Raw genomic sequence first — 13,441 nt, forward strand, 5'->3', positions numbered from 1 at the left:
CGCCGGACTTGGGATGTGCGCCTCCGATTTGTACTTTGACATACAGGGCGTGGTCGACCGTGTTCGTGCGATTACCTCTTGAGGAAGACTGTTGTATAACTTGTGCTTTCACCGCAAAGTTTGCGTTGAAGCTATAGATTGCACGAAAGTCACTTTGCTCGCTGTAGCGGCCGCTTGCGAAAATAGTGAGCTGCTAGCTAGAAGAGCCAAAGTAGGGGCTAGTTGAAGTAACAACTGTGACAGTTTGCGCTCGTCCTCTGTATATCTGTGCGCTCTTTCTGTGCGTCCTTCTTAGTGTTTGAGCAGCGCGCTGCAAGCAGGGTGTCGGAACGAAAAGTTTTCGTTTTGCTTTTAATTTCGTTCCACCGCAAAAAGTTCTGTGCCGTTTTTGTTCCGGAACGAAAAAAATGTTGCGTAACGGTTCGTAACAGTTTTCTTTTTATGCAAAATTTGAAGTCAAGGTAATCATAAAAAACATTGGATTTGTCACGTAGTTACTTGCCTTCCTCTTAAGAAAGTGGGAGAGGGGTAAAACACGTTCTTCAGAGGAGTGGAAGTAAGTGTACCACGAATTCCTTCCAACTAGCACAAACCAGTATACCCTTCAATGTCATAGTATTTATTTTCTCAAAAGTCAATTACGATTTTCTTTAGCGGGCTCAATCCTTTCTGTCAAGGGAGAGAGCACGATCTCAGAAGCAGCACGTCATTGAGTGTACTGTCTGATGTGCGAGACCGCTGTTCTGATAAAAAATCGCCAGGCCTGCGCGGAACACGCAGCACAGTCACATCGAAAGCTGGAAGAGCGGCCTTCCTAAAGCCTGTTGTAGACTCATTTGGGGCACAAATACAAGTACACATGCGAGGTACCCACTACGCCATAAATCATCGTAATTTTTCTGAAGCAGCGAAGCACCCACTAGGCTATTTTTCGTCATTCTTCGGAGAATCGTGGTACCCGCTACACATCTGTAAGGTATTAAGTTCACTTTGTGCTGTGGCTGATGACGATTAAGAATTATGGCTGAGCCCTTTGTAACGGCTTGCAAGCATTCAACGACCGACTCGTTGCGCAATTCGCATTGTGTGAGGCCAGGTTTTTACTTTGCTCTTCTGCCACGCCATATTACATATGTTAACACGATTTCTTGCGCGACATGACGCCTGTATAGAGTATTTTTGCGAAGGAGTTACAAGCACCAGCGTGGCACTGTGGTGGAATACTCGACTGCCAGGCAGAGGGCGCAGATTAAATTCCCATCCGATCCTAGAAATTTGTTTCTCATTTCATTTTTTCGCACTTCACGCGATAGCGGTTACGGACACCGGCGGCAGCGGACAACTGTGGCGCCAAAATCGGCTGTTGTGATCTAATAACAGCTTTCGCTGTAACAAACTTCAGCCCCGACAATGCTCTTTCCACGCTGGCCTGCGTGGCGCGAAAAAGTCCGCTTGCGTTAATATAAACATCTTTGGTTGGCACTGTTTTTGTTTTTCCCACAATTTCAACCTATCTTTGCTTTCGAATTCCTTCCTGAGGTACGCGCTAATACTGTACCCTGAGATGTGCATAATTGCTCACGTTGCATGACCTCAGTTGTTTCGGATTGCCAAGTTTTCTCGTGAACCGAAAAACGATTTTAACAATTTCGTTTTCCCTCCGAAATGAAATAATAGATAAAGTTTCGGTTACGTTTTGGTTCCGGTCAAAAAACATCGTTTTTCTTTTCGTTCGGTTCCTACGCACTGGCTGCAAGTGTCGAGCTGTGACAGTTGTTAGTTCGCACTCGCCTTGTGTGTTTTCTTTTCCTGCGTCCTTTGTGCTTGAGCAGCGCGCAGAAAGTTTCTAGCTGCTTGCCGTTCTTCCTGTGACATTCCAGTTTCTTGCTATCGCATTCAGTACTTCACCTTTGAGGCGAAACTGACTTTTTTCCATAGAATCGCTGACGGTCGAGTTTTGGACCAGGGCGTTTCACTTAGAATGACCTAATTTTTATAGAGCAGCTGCACCGTTGTCAGCAAGCTTAACTTGAGCGCTTCGCAGCGTGGCCTGGACTGGTTTGACTAATGCTAGCTGGAAAGCGCTGGGCGCTGTTGCCGAGATAATATCTCAGTATGCTTGGGTAGTATGTCGGCATGCATCGGTAAAATCTCGGCAACAGAACCCAAGCTGCGCGGCGCTGGCGTCAATCAAACCGCTTCAGGTCACACCGCGGAGCGTTCGAGTTAAGCTTGCTGACGACTGCACATTAGAAGTGTTGCAAGAATTGTTCCGTAACTTTGGATAGGCAGACTGGGCTTTTAGTGTAGGTAGATGGTGGCAAGACTACTATAGAGCAAAGTCAAGCAATGAAATAGCAATATGATGGCACCAGCCCCGCTGTTTAACCAGTCTTCGCGACGTTAAGTCAGTGAAGCTGCTTGTTTGTGTTGTTGAATTTTTCGTTTGAAGACTGCAGCCTCGCCGATGTAAGATGCGCCACACTTCGTGCATAGAAATTCACAGACCAATACCGGGAACTTCGATTTCTTCCAGATTTTTTTAACATGTAAGAACTGTTGTCTTAGCTTGTTGTCTGGAATGACGGTGATTTTCACGCCGCAAGTGTCGAAATTTTGTGCCAGTGGCTTACTTATTCCCAGCTCGGATGGTACGGCTGCACGCTTCAACAGCACAGCTGTTCAAAGGCTGGGCCTGACGACAGATGAGTGGCCGCATGTGACGCTCCGTTTCCCAGATGCACCCAGAGATAGCGCAACTGCTTCGGTCGTGGACCAAGCGAGAGCCGCCCAGTGAAACGGGGAAGGACGGCTCGAGCGTGAATATGGCCTAAAGTCACCTTAAGCAGCGGTAGGTGTGGCAGGGGCTGCCAGTGGCACACGTCTTTTCCCGTTCATATCTACTCTACAAGTAACGTATTCACAGGCATCCACGCAAATTCACCAAACAACGCTCAAAAACAGACATAATCGCAAGGGACACACAGGAGAACTGCAGCTCCGATGTTTCGGCAGATTTCACAATGGGTGGGACTGAGGTAAGTTTCTTGCTGCATTTTTTGTCATCCCGTTTCACGGTCAGAAGCACAAGACGGCCTTTCCCGAGTCCTCAGAAGCTGTGAAGCGTAACCATTGTTGGCCTAGTCCTTTTAGGGGCGAAGCTCCTCTTAGTCTAACCTTGTCGCGTCTCCGTTGTCCGGCGTAACCACCTTTGCAAACTGCCCACTCCTTCGTCTTTGCAAACATCCCACTACGACCCATCACCGATCCTTTGCAAACTGCCCACTACTTCGTCTTTGCAAACATCCCACTACGATCCATCACCGATCCATCACATCACCGACCATATGCCGTTCTAATGAAGGGGGAACGGAAGCCACGTCTAGCTACCACTTACGATTAATAAAATTTCTTGTATAAATATATACAGTGTTTGTCACGTCTTTGATGATGTACTGGGATATCGCTTTGATTACTGCTGGGCGAAACCACTGAAGATTTCACGGTGTAACCATGATTGCTTCAGGAGCTTCGCCCAAGCTCTTCATCATTCACCCGCGGATATGCTGTGAATTTTTTTTTACCATATCCAGGTCTCGTATGCGCTATTCAGGCTCCGAGCATACGCGAAATGCTCGGGAGAAAAACGCAGCAGCAACGGAGCGTTATTTTGTCTGATAGGATCTGCCAAGTGAAACCTGACGTATTTGCCCCTGTGAGTCTGCTTCCGACACACACTAGTCACAATCCTCTTTGACGAATGCTCTACGAGGACACCGAGGAAGGCGGTCTGTCTATTTTCCTAATTTTTCATGGTTAACTGGATGCTTGGAACAAATGCATTCAAATGAGATGGAAAAGGTAGAAGGTCTAGGCGTTGAATCGCACAAAAACACTCGCCGATACCAAGCCGCGAAAACAAGAGTCTCTTTTACTCACTCATGCTTCTAACGCTCCATTAATAGATGACTATGCTTTCCTAGTGAAACCTGAGGCCTTTCTCAGTGATGTTAGCAAATTAAAAGGCGATGTTTCCATTAATCACCGGAGCATAGCCGTGGCATGTGAACATAGACATGTTGGAAGAAGACATTTTAGCGAAATTGGAGAAATGGTCTATCGTGCTGCATTTTCTATTATATGCATTCAAGACTATACTTTAATTGTTAACGCAAATAACTATAGAAAAGCTATTAAAAATATATTCTTATTTATTCTTATGAAACATACTAAAGCTTTTTTATGCGAAACCATTGCATATATTTAGTTCCTATGTGTGCAGTCGTAGCTGTCATCATTCGATGGCAATACTGCCGGATAGACCTGCACAGCCGCTAGATTATTCAAATTTATCTTGACGTATTTTCCGAGAACAACTGCCTATAATATCATAAATATAGTTAGCGTTCAAAGCTTCATGATATTTAAACGCATCCTCACCATAACGAAACTGATTCCACGCCAAATGTCCCAGCCATTCTGCCGACCATCTCAAATGTATTCGAAAAAATTCGTGCTGATACATTGCATTGCAAACAGGGCATTGCTAGAATATTTCGGTCACGTGGAAGCATTTCGAATTTCGCAGAATGTCGCCCGAATGATGCTTATCAGAAAATTTATCCCGAGAGTATCGTTTCTTATTTTAATGTCAAATATGGTTTACGTATTAAGCAAATGCGTATGTCTAAGGCGTTCGAAGCTCAATAATATTACTTTAATTATTATGCCATATACACCTCCAGAAATTTTGCCAAAACGTTCTATGTTTACATTTTCTTCCTTCTAATATTTCGCCATGTATGAATATCTGAGTAATCAATACTTACTTTACGGAAGGTATATTTCCCGTTAAAAGTATTTTCGGACGACTGAAGCTTGTAAATCGTATAAAAAAAATCACAAATTTGAGAAAAAAATCTTCATTTGGGTCCACATTATGACGCAATTTACACCACGCGGTGCTATAATGAGAAATCAGATTTATACCTCAATCGAAAGTAAATAAATTGTTCTTATATGGCAAGTTTTATTGTTAGCATTTCTGTTCTAAGGAAGAAAATGATTTTTGAAGTTTCCTGTTAACGACAATGGGAAACTTCAGTGAGGAAGCTGCCGTATGAATATATGGGAAGATAGGCGACATTAAGCCAACCAGCTTTATAAAATGCCTGAAGGCTTTTATGCATGCAAGGTACATGAAATATTTAGGCTGCGTGAATGGTGTCAGGCCATAAGCCCAGGAAAAGCTACAAGTGGCTAGAAGTGTATTGCATCGGTGAGATAATGACTCTTTGCAATGAATATTGACTTCTTGTTGTGCGGACGATTTACAAGACATGGAAGAAACTTCAACGGCTGGATTAGCGCAGGACGTTTATCGACACACGTCATTGCTGAAGCGTTGGTGGCACTTTCAATCATCACGTTGAGAAGTGGTACCTTACGGCAAGAGACTGCCCCTCAAGCCATGGTTATGTGAGCTGTAAAAGAATGTTAATTTCATGTGGTTTAGCACTGTTCTCCTTAACTATAGGTCTAATAAAGCGCCAGTTACTTTAATACATAGCAGCGCCCCAAGAACTTCCGTCTTAGTGAATGTTCTATATTCTTGTCGGCGGCTTACTGCGGTCTGCTAAGAAACGCACTCTGCGAAGTATTCACTCGAAAGTTCACGATAAACTTTATCTGGACAGCTGAAAACAAGGCTGTATGTAGTTCACACTAGAAAGAGAGATGAGAGGCTGCAACATTCAAAGCGCGTAGTGTCCGGGGGAATATATTGTAGCGAAGCCTTTTCCAAAGCAAATGTCTTTTCGTGTCTTTCGCGCTTGCACATCGGTCAGAGCAACAGTCCACCCACATTATCAACGGTACCAGGCGGCCGTGGGCGGAGGATGATAATACTAGCATAGAATAAGGCATAATACATCATTACAAAATACCGGACCCGTTCATGACACTGGACTCGGTTTACTATAGCGCGATTGATAAACATAATTCAAAACCCGTTTCATTTCGTCCTTCAATACTCAAAATGTGACGCCTATGGACTGACTGTTGGGATAATCGGCCTTGCATTGCGACCATGTTGACTCAGCGCAAATTAAATGGACACAGGCTACAAGAGATACAAAGACAGGTGCCTGTGCGTGTCAGCCTTGTTGAATTCCGCGCCCGTTTAGTTTCCGCTAAACCAACACTAAGCCTGTGTAGACTACAGGACCTTTCTCTGACTAGGTAACTGCTGCCAAGGCACCCGTCAACACAAAGCCGAGCTTTCGCAGCGAGCATGTCAAAACGTTATGTAGCAGACAAATCCCCGCTGCGTGCAGAAGCGTCCACTCCCTTCCCTGTTCCATTGTGCGTGTCGAGTGCAAGGAGAGCGGTCGCCAAGCCGCAGCATGCGATGGCCCCCGCTATTCGACGTGACGTTCTCTTCAAGTCGTCTTCTCGTGGCTGCCGTTCCCGTTTGCGCGCACCATGGCGTGACCTCGCAGCGGCTCCCTTGGCGACGCGTTTGCGCGCAAGCGCGCGAGGTTTGTCGGACGGCAACCACTTGGCAACAGTGACGGAAACTTCGACCTGTGAAAAAGCGTAGAGGCAGCGGCACGCGATGTTGTGTGCAAGCGACACGCAGACTACATGCGTCTTGCCCAACTCGAGAGGAACGTGCGAAGTCTAATGGCTTCTAAAATATATGCCCGACAGTGGCCTCCTGGGCCAGTACCGAAACAAACAAACAAACAAACAAACAAACAAACAAACAAACAAACAAACAAACAAACAAACAAACAAACAAACAAACAAACAAACAAACAAATAAATAAATAAATAAATAAATAAATAAATAAATAAATAAATAACAACTGCAAGCCAGGAATCGACTGGTTTCAGCATCACGAACAAGAGCAATAGATGTGCCGTCTTGGGACACGTGTCAGTTAAATGAAGGCCGCCATGAAAACTGCCCAACTCAAGTCACAACGCAACCCGACATCTTGGAAAACGAAAAGTAGCAGCTTTCTAGTTTGTTATTGCTTGAAGTAAACTGGAGCACCACTTGTTCTCTGTAGTCTGCTTTATATAGACCGAATAACTCAAATTGTACAGCCGTAATTATCGCAATCTGAAACTTAATCTTCAACGTGTGCGATCCCAATGTTTGCAGCAAGCCATTTTTTTTAATTGATGATGTTTACGAGATGTTAGCGCTGGCAACTCTATGACACCTACATATTTCAGAAATGAAGGCAGCAGGTGTGAAAGAATAACATAAACATACACTCGAACTTAAAGACAATGTGTATATTAGTCAAGCCATGTAAAGCCATGCAAGCAACATAAACAAGTGGAACATTATTGGTGTTTCAAGTCACGTAGTTACATTATAAAAAGCTCGCAAAACCTGTAACTTATAAAATCACTGAAAATTGAAGTCCAGTCAGACTTCACTAACTTTATGACGCAGGTTAAAACACAAAAAGTTTATAGGAATGCACATGAAATCATGATGAAATATAGGAAATAGTCAGGTCGTATAAAACATACACAGCGAGCTTACGAAATGATACAAAAATATCCCCAAAGAATCTGCTTTGGGAGTTGTCGAAGTGATGCGTAAGCGTTGAGTTTTATTGTAGGCGACATGACGGTTGCGGCTTTCTCTGGAACGTTGTTTTCAGGCGGCATCGGCACGCCCCCCCCCCCCCTTTTTGTTTGTTTCTGGCGTTTCTCAGTGGCTGGAACAGCGCTCGGAAACGGTTTAGGTTTCAGGAAACATGCGCGCTTGCAGCGGGCATCCTAAGGTGTGCTGGAACGAGGGGAGGTTGATGTGGATGTTCGCATTTATTGTCTATCACAAGATTTTACAAATAAATAAATTTGATTGAACTGTAAAAAACTTTTTTATTTCTTTTTTATTTCTTATTTTGTGAATATTAAATTGGGCAAAGCATAGGAAGTAGTTGACTTCTTCTGTTCGTAGCGCTTGCCTCCGCTCACCCTTGCCACTCGCTCAGCGATATCCCGCAAGTCGGATCCCGCGCTCGTTTATCTCACTCGGTTGCGGAGCCAAGTATGAATACGGGAAAGATAAGCCACAGTAAGCCACGTCGAGCAGGTGAACCAAGTATCGAAGAAGATGGCTAAATTGGGGTATCACATGTTTTGCGCGGCTCTGTGGTGTTTTTAACCCAGGGATTTCCAGTTCCGTGAAGGTTTTCAGTTTTCCTAGCGACAACGGGTAAGCATAAGACTTTCGGTCTATTACTTGAGCAGACGTTCATTTTACATGAGTACAAGGGCGTAGCCAGTGGGGGGCACACCAGGCCCGTGCCCCCCCCGTTTCTTTTTTTTTTTGCCATGGCATACAGAGCTCAAAATGACACTCGATCACGTCTGCCTGCCCGAACCCCACTTCAGATCAAGGAGGTGCACACCCCCCCCCCCTCCCCCCCGAAAAAAATTTCTGGCTACGACCCTGCATGAGTACGTGAGTAAACCAAGTTCTCTGCAAGCCTGGCTGGACGGACATAAGCGCAGTGCCGCTAGACTATTTCGTCATGACGACCGCCGACCTGCTGCCGGAAGCATACTTGCAATGAAAGACTTGAGTACGTGTTGGTTCGGCTACACAATTTGTTCATCTTTTACTTGTGGCATGTAGTTCAAATGATGTGAAACAACTATAGGCTCCTTCGTATTCATGTAAATGCGGGTAGCCACTTTCAAACTTCCTGGTTCTTTACTTCTAATACTGTCACTGAAATACATGTAATGTATACTCAACGTTTTGAGAAATTGTTTAACAGAGAGTGTCGCTGGAGCCAACGTTTTAACGAGTGGTCTTTTCTTCGTCAAGGCAATGCTTGACGAAGAGAAGTCAACTTGTCGAAACAATGTCCCCAGAGTCCAGCGACATTCCCTGTTCAACGATTTCTCATCGCTTCAAGCCTTCCTCTTACCCTGACCCTTGTTTGTTTGGTACTCAAGTTCTGTAAGGGAAATATGTGCGCCGTCAAACAGACGTGATTGAGTAGAGTACGGCGTGGCCAGCTCGTGATTGTCAATAATTTTCGCATTGGTTCGGAAATTTTGAAATCAATTTTTGCTCATTATCGATATCTTTATGTTGGGAATTGAAATTGCTTTTGCTGATTGATACTTTCACACTACGTGTATGCCTGTGTTTTTTAGTACAAAACGTGTGAATAAAACCAACAAAACGTTCAAATTTTTACTTGTAATAATAATATCTGGGTTTTAACGTCCCAAAACCAGGATATGATTATGAGAGACGCCGTAGTGGAGGGCTCCGCAAATTTCGACCACCTGCGGTTCTTTAACGTGCACCTAAATCTAAGTACACCGGCCTCAAACATTTTCGCCTCCATCGAAAATGCAGCCGCCAATGCCGGGATTCGATCCCGCGACCTGTGGGTCAGCAGTCGAGCGCCATAACCACTACACCACTGTGGCGGGGCAAATTTTTTTTTTTACTTGCGTTGATCGAGCTTTGTCTTAATGAGAAAATGGTCAGCTTTAGTTCGTCCACTTCCCAACACAGGAACAAAATTCAAGAATGATTAACAAAATTTAACGAATGTTGTCAACCAGTCCGCTGGCCGTTGCAGGTCCGCTGGCCGTTAACTAATTTCGTTAGCGGCCAGCGGACCTGCAAGATAGTACAGCACGAACAGATCCCGCTTGCTTGCGAAGTGGGAAAGGAGGGCTTCCGCGGAAACCGTCCTCCTCTCGGCTTCGCGCCCTTTCCCTCTATTTGCTGAGCTCACCAGTGACGTCATGGAAGGAATGTTTTGTTTGTGAATTATTTCTAGTTGGATACCCGGCAGCCGCCAGTGGTAGAAGCGGCGCTGCCGCAGCGTATCAGCATGCGACTACGCGTCCCATGGGAGGTATCGGGAGTTTCTGTCCCCTCCTGGAACAGCCCAAATAAAGGCGCATCCCACGCTCATCGTTATGCATGTTTGGCAATCAGTTTTCGCAAAGTAGGAATTCTGCTGATGAGTAGAATAATAGCCAGCGGCAACCTGGACGAGGGGCTCAGCCCACATCAACCAGGGAGCCTTATCTTTATTAAAGTTGTCTCTCTCTCTCTCTCTCCATGTCGGATTTACGTGTTGTCCTAGAGATGGCCACAATCACAGAATACTTCAACAAAGCTTTCATAGAAAATTTTCGCCTTTCAGTTTTTGTTTTGAAATTCAACGACCGAGTCACGACAGCAACACGATGACCGCACAAACTAGTGCGTTCATACTGTGGCAATGGAATTGCAGGGTGTCCTTCACAAGAGGGCCCCTCTGCAGCAATTTATTCGCTCACATTCGGAGAAACCGCACGTCATAACCTTACAAGAAACACTAACCGATAACGTCACGCTATCCTGTTACCGCTCTGCCATGAAGACGGAAGAGACGTTGGCGCGCTGATAAGCAACAAGCTGATCCATGTCGTCCACGACGTTAAGATGGCTTCGAGCGAAATCAAGCATGTCACGATAGAAATCAGCCCCGGACCCACTGACAGGGACAGCATCTTTCTTTTGCTGTACCCAAGGACTTGAGACAGCGCTTCAAGGCTCTCCTATCCAAGGCCGTACAGCTCTCCAGAGGGTCCCCCCTTATTATAGCGGGTGACTTTAATGCTTCTTACCACACCTGAGGTTACTAGTACGACACTGGCAAGGGGGAGGGCCTCTGGAGGGAGATGATGAACCAAGATCTGATGCTAGTAACGGACCCTGCATTTCCCACCAGTTGTGGCACTTCGTCCAGCAGGGACAGGACACCGGACCTCAATTTTGTCCGGAACACCGGACCTCAATTTTGTTTCATCCGTCCAACCCGCAGGCCACTGTCCTGCGGGTTGGACAGATAAGACAACGGAAGTTCGGAGTGACCGACTGGGACAAGTTCCACAAGGGAAAAGAGGAGAGGTCTGAGGATGGCGCAGATCGGCGAGGACATCCAGGCTACCACTAAGGAGATCACCACGGACCTCTCCGTAGAAAAGATGGACATCAGACTAGCTCATCTTCTCGAAGCCAAACAGTCCCTCCTGGTCAGGCGGGAAGGGCAGCGCCTCAATCGCAGGCTTCGCAAGAAGATCGCCGAGGTCAACAGAAGCATTGAAGAACACTGTAAGGTCTTTTCTAAGCAGCAATGGGACAAGGTTTGCAATTCGGTAGACGGACAGATGTGGAGGGGAGGCCCTTGGAACCTCCTAAAGCATCTCCTGAACGAGAACAACACCAAATCGAACCGGTCAAATCTCCCAACCTCGACAACCTCTGGCCCTTCTCGCTCACCTCGTGCGTGGGTAAGGTGGCCGAACACCCCATCCTGAACAGGGTTTCCCGATACCTGGAGGACCACGACATTTACCCCACCACGTGATAGACTTCAGGGCGGACCTCTCGACGCAAGACGCCATGAAGCTCATCAAAGACCAAGTCATCGATCGCAACACGAGGGACATGAGAGTCATACTAGGACTGGATTTGGAGAGGGCATTCGACAACGTTCTCCACCACTTCGTGCTAGTCAGATCGTGAGCCTCGGGCTTGACAAGCGCTTCCACGACTACACGAAATCATTCCTGACGGACAGAGAGGCTATTCTCAAAATGGGCGACCTTGCTTCGGACCGGGTCAGGCTTGGCTTCAGAAGGACGCCACAGGGGTAAGTCTTATCCCCGACCCTCTTTAATTTCACTCTGATCGGTCTGTGTAAAAGACTTTGCGAAGTCGACGGAAATAAGCACACGATCTATGCCGACATCATCATATGATGTGCTGGAGGCAGCGATGGACGAATAGATGCTGTGGAAGCTATTGAGGTGAGAGAGAACTACCTAAAACCAACTGGTTTTCGGTGCTCGTCGCGGAAATCAGAATTCCTGCTGTACAGGCCCAAGGAAAGGGGCCCCAAACCGAAAGGTGGGAAGCTGCAGTAGAGGACGTCAGCATCACTCTTAGGGCTGGCGAGTGCTGCTCCATCCCCAGGGTGGACTCCCTCCGGGTTCTGGGTATGTCGATCGAATCGAATAGCTCTAATAAGCTGACAGTAACGAGACTCGCCAGAAAAATGGACACTTGCCATCATACTTATAAGGAGGGTTGCCAATCTGCAACAGGGACTTGGGGAAGATAACCTCGTAAGGCTGATGCACGCCTTTGTGAGGTGGCACTTTACCTACGTTGCAGCGATGCACAACTGGCAGAGGTCGGAGCGTGACAAGCTCAATACGTTAATCAGGAAAGCCATCAAGAGAGCTCTCGGGATGTACACAAGCTCGGAGAGGCCGTTTCGTCTGGGAATGCACAACACCCTGGAAGAAATTGCGGAGGCACAGGACAGGGCGCAACTCGCCAGGCTGTCGTCCACGCTTTTCGGTAGGAACATTCTGCGGTAAATGGGAACTCCACCGACGGAAATCCAGTCTTGTTTCTGCAGCATTCCTCGTGAACAGCGAGGACGAATCACCGTTGTCCCCATCCCGCGAAACGTCCACCCCGAACATAATGAGGGTAGGAGACGGGCCAGAGCAAAGGCTCTTCTCGAAAGGGCTCACGATCAGGCCGGGCACTGTTGCGTCGACGCGGCCCGGTATCCATAGCAGAAAGCGGATGCGGCAGTGAGCATCAACCCCGAGGGGAGAATCACAAACTCGACGACGGTCCGGACGACGGCGGCCGAAATAGCGGAGCAAGCGGTGATTGCGTTGGCCTTGCTGGACAACAGAAGGTCCTATATTTACACCGACTCGGGATCGGCGATCAGAGCATTTGCCAAGGGTACCATTTTGGAACCGGCCTTGCAGACTGTCCGGGACAAGAACATCGAGCCACACGCACTCATGTGGTTCCCAGCTAACATGGGACGGATCGAGGGAGCCCCGCCCAGTCTCAATGAGTCGGCCCACATAGCTGCGCGAGGACTAGTAGACTGCGTAGCTACCGGGGCACGTGGCGCTGAGGTTTTGGAAAATCGGGACCCTCCCACCTCGAATAAAGAACTCACGAAACATTTTTACATGGGCCGGAGACAGTACCCTCCACCACACAGAAAATTACGTAGACCACAGGCTCTGACGTTCAGGCTACTTCAGGTCGGAGCGTACCCTAAACCCGCGCTATTGCACAAGATTTATTCAGAAATACATGTTCATTATGCGCGGATATAACGAATCTAGAAAATATGTTCTGGCGGTGCCCCGCGTTACACGGCGGCGAAGTCATCACGCCGTCAAAGTGGGAGTCTGCTATTACCAGCTCCGGATTCGAAGAACAGCTATAGGCAGCCCAACTGGCCCGCGACGCAGCAGAGACACTTGGACTTTCTGTTCCGACGTGGGAGCGGCCCGCAACGTGCTAGAGCGCGTTCCGAGGGACCAAAATAAAGCTTATCCGTCCGTC

This window comes from Rhipicephalus sanguineus, chromosome 1, assembly GCF_013339695.2.
Source record: "Rhipicephalus sanguineus isolate Rsan-2018 chromosome 1, BIME_Rsan_1.4, whole genome shotgun sequence".
Taxonomy (NCBI): domain Eukaryota; kingdom Metazoa; phylum Arthropoda; class Arachnida; order Ixodida; family Ixodidae; genus Rhipicephalus; species Rhipicephalus sanguineus.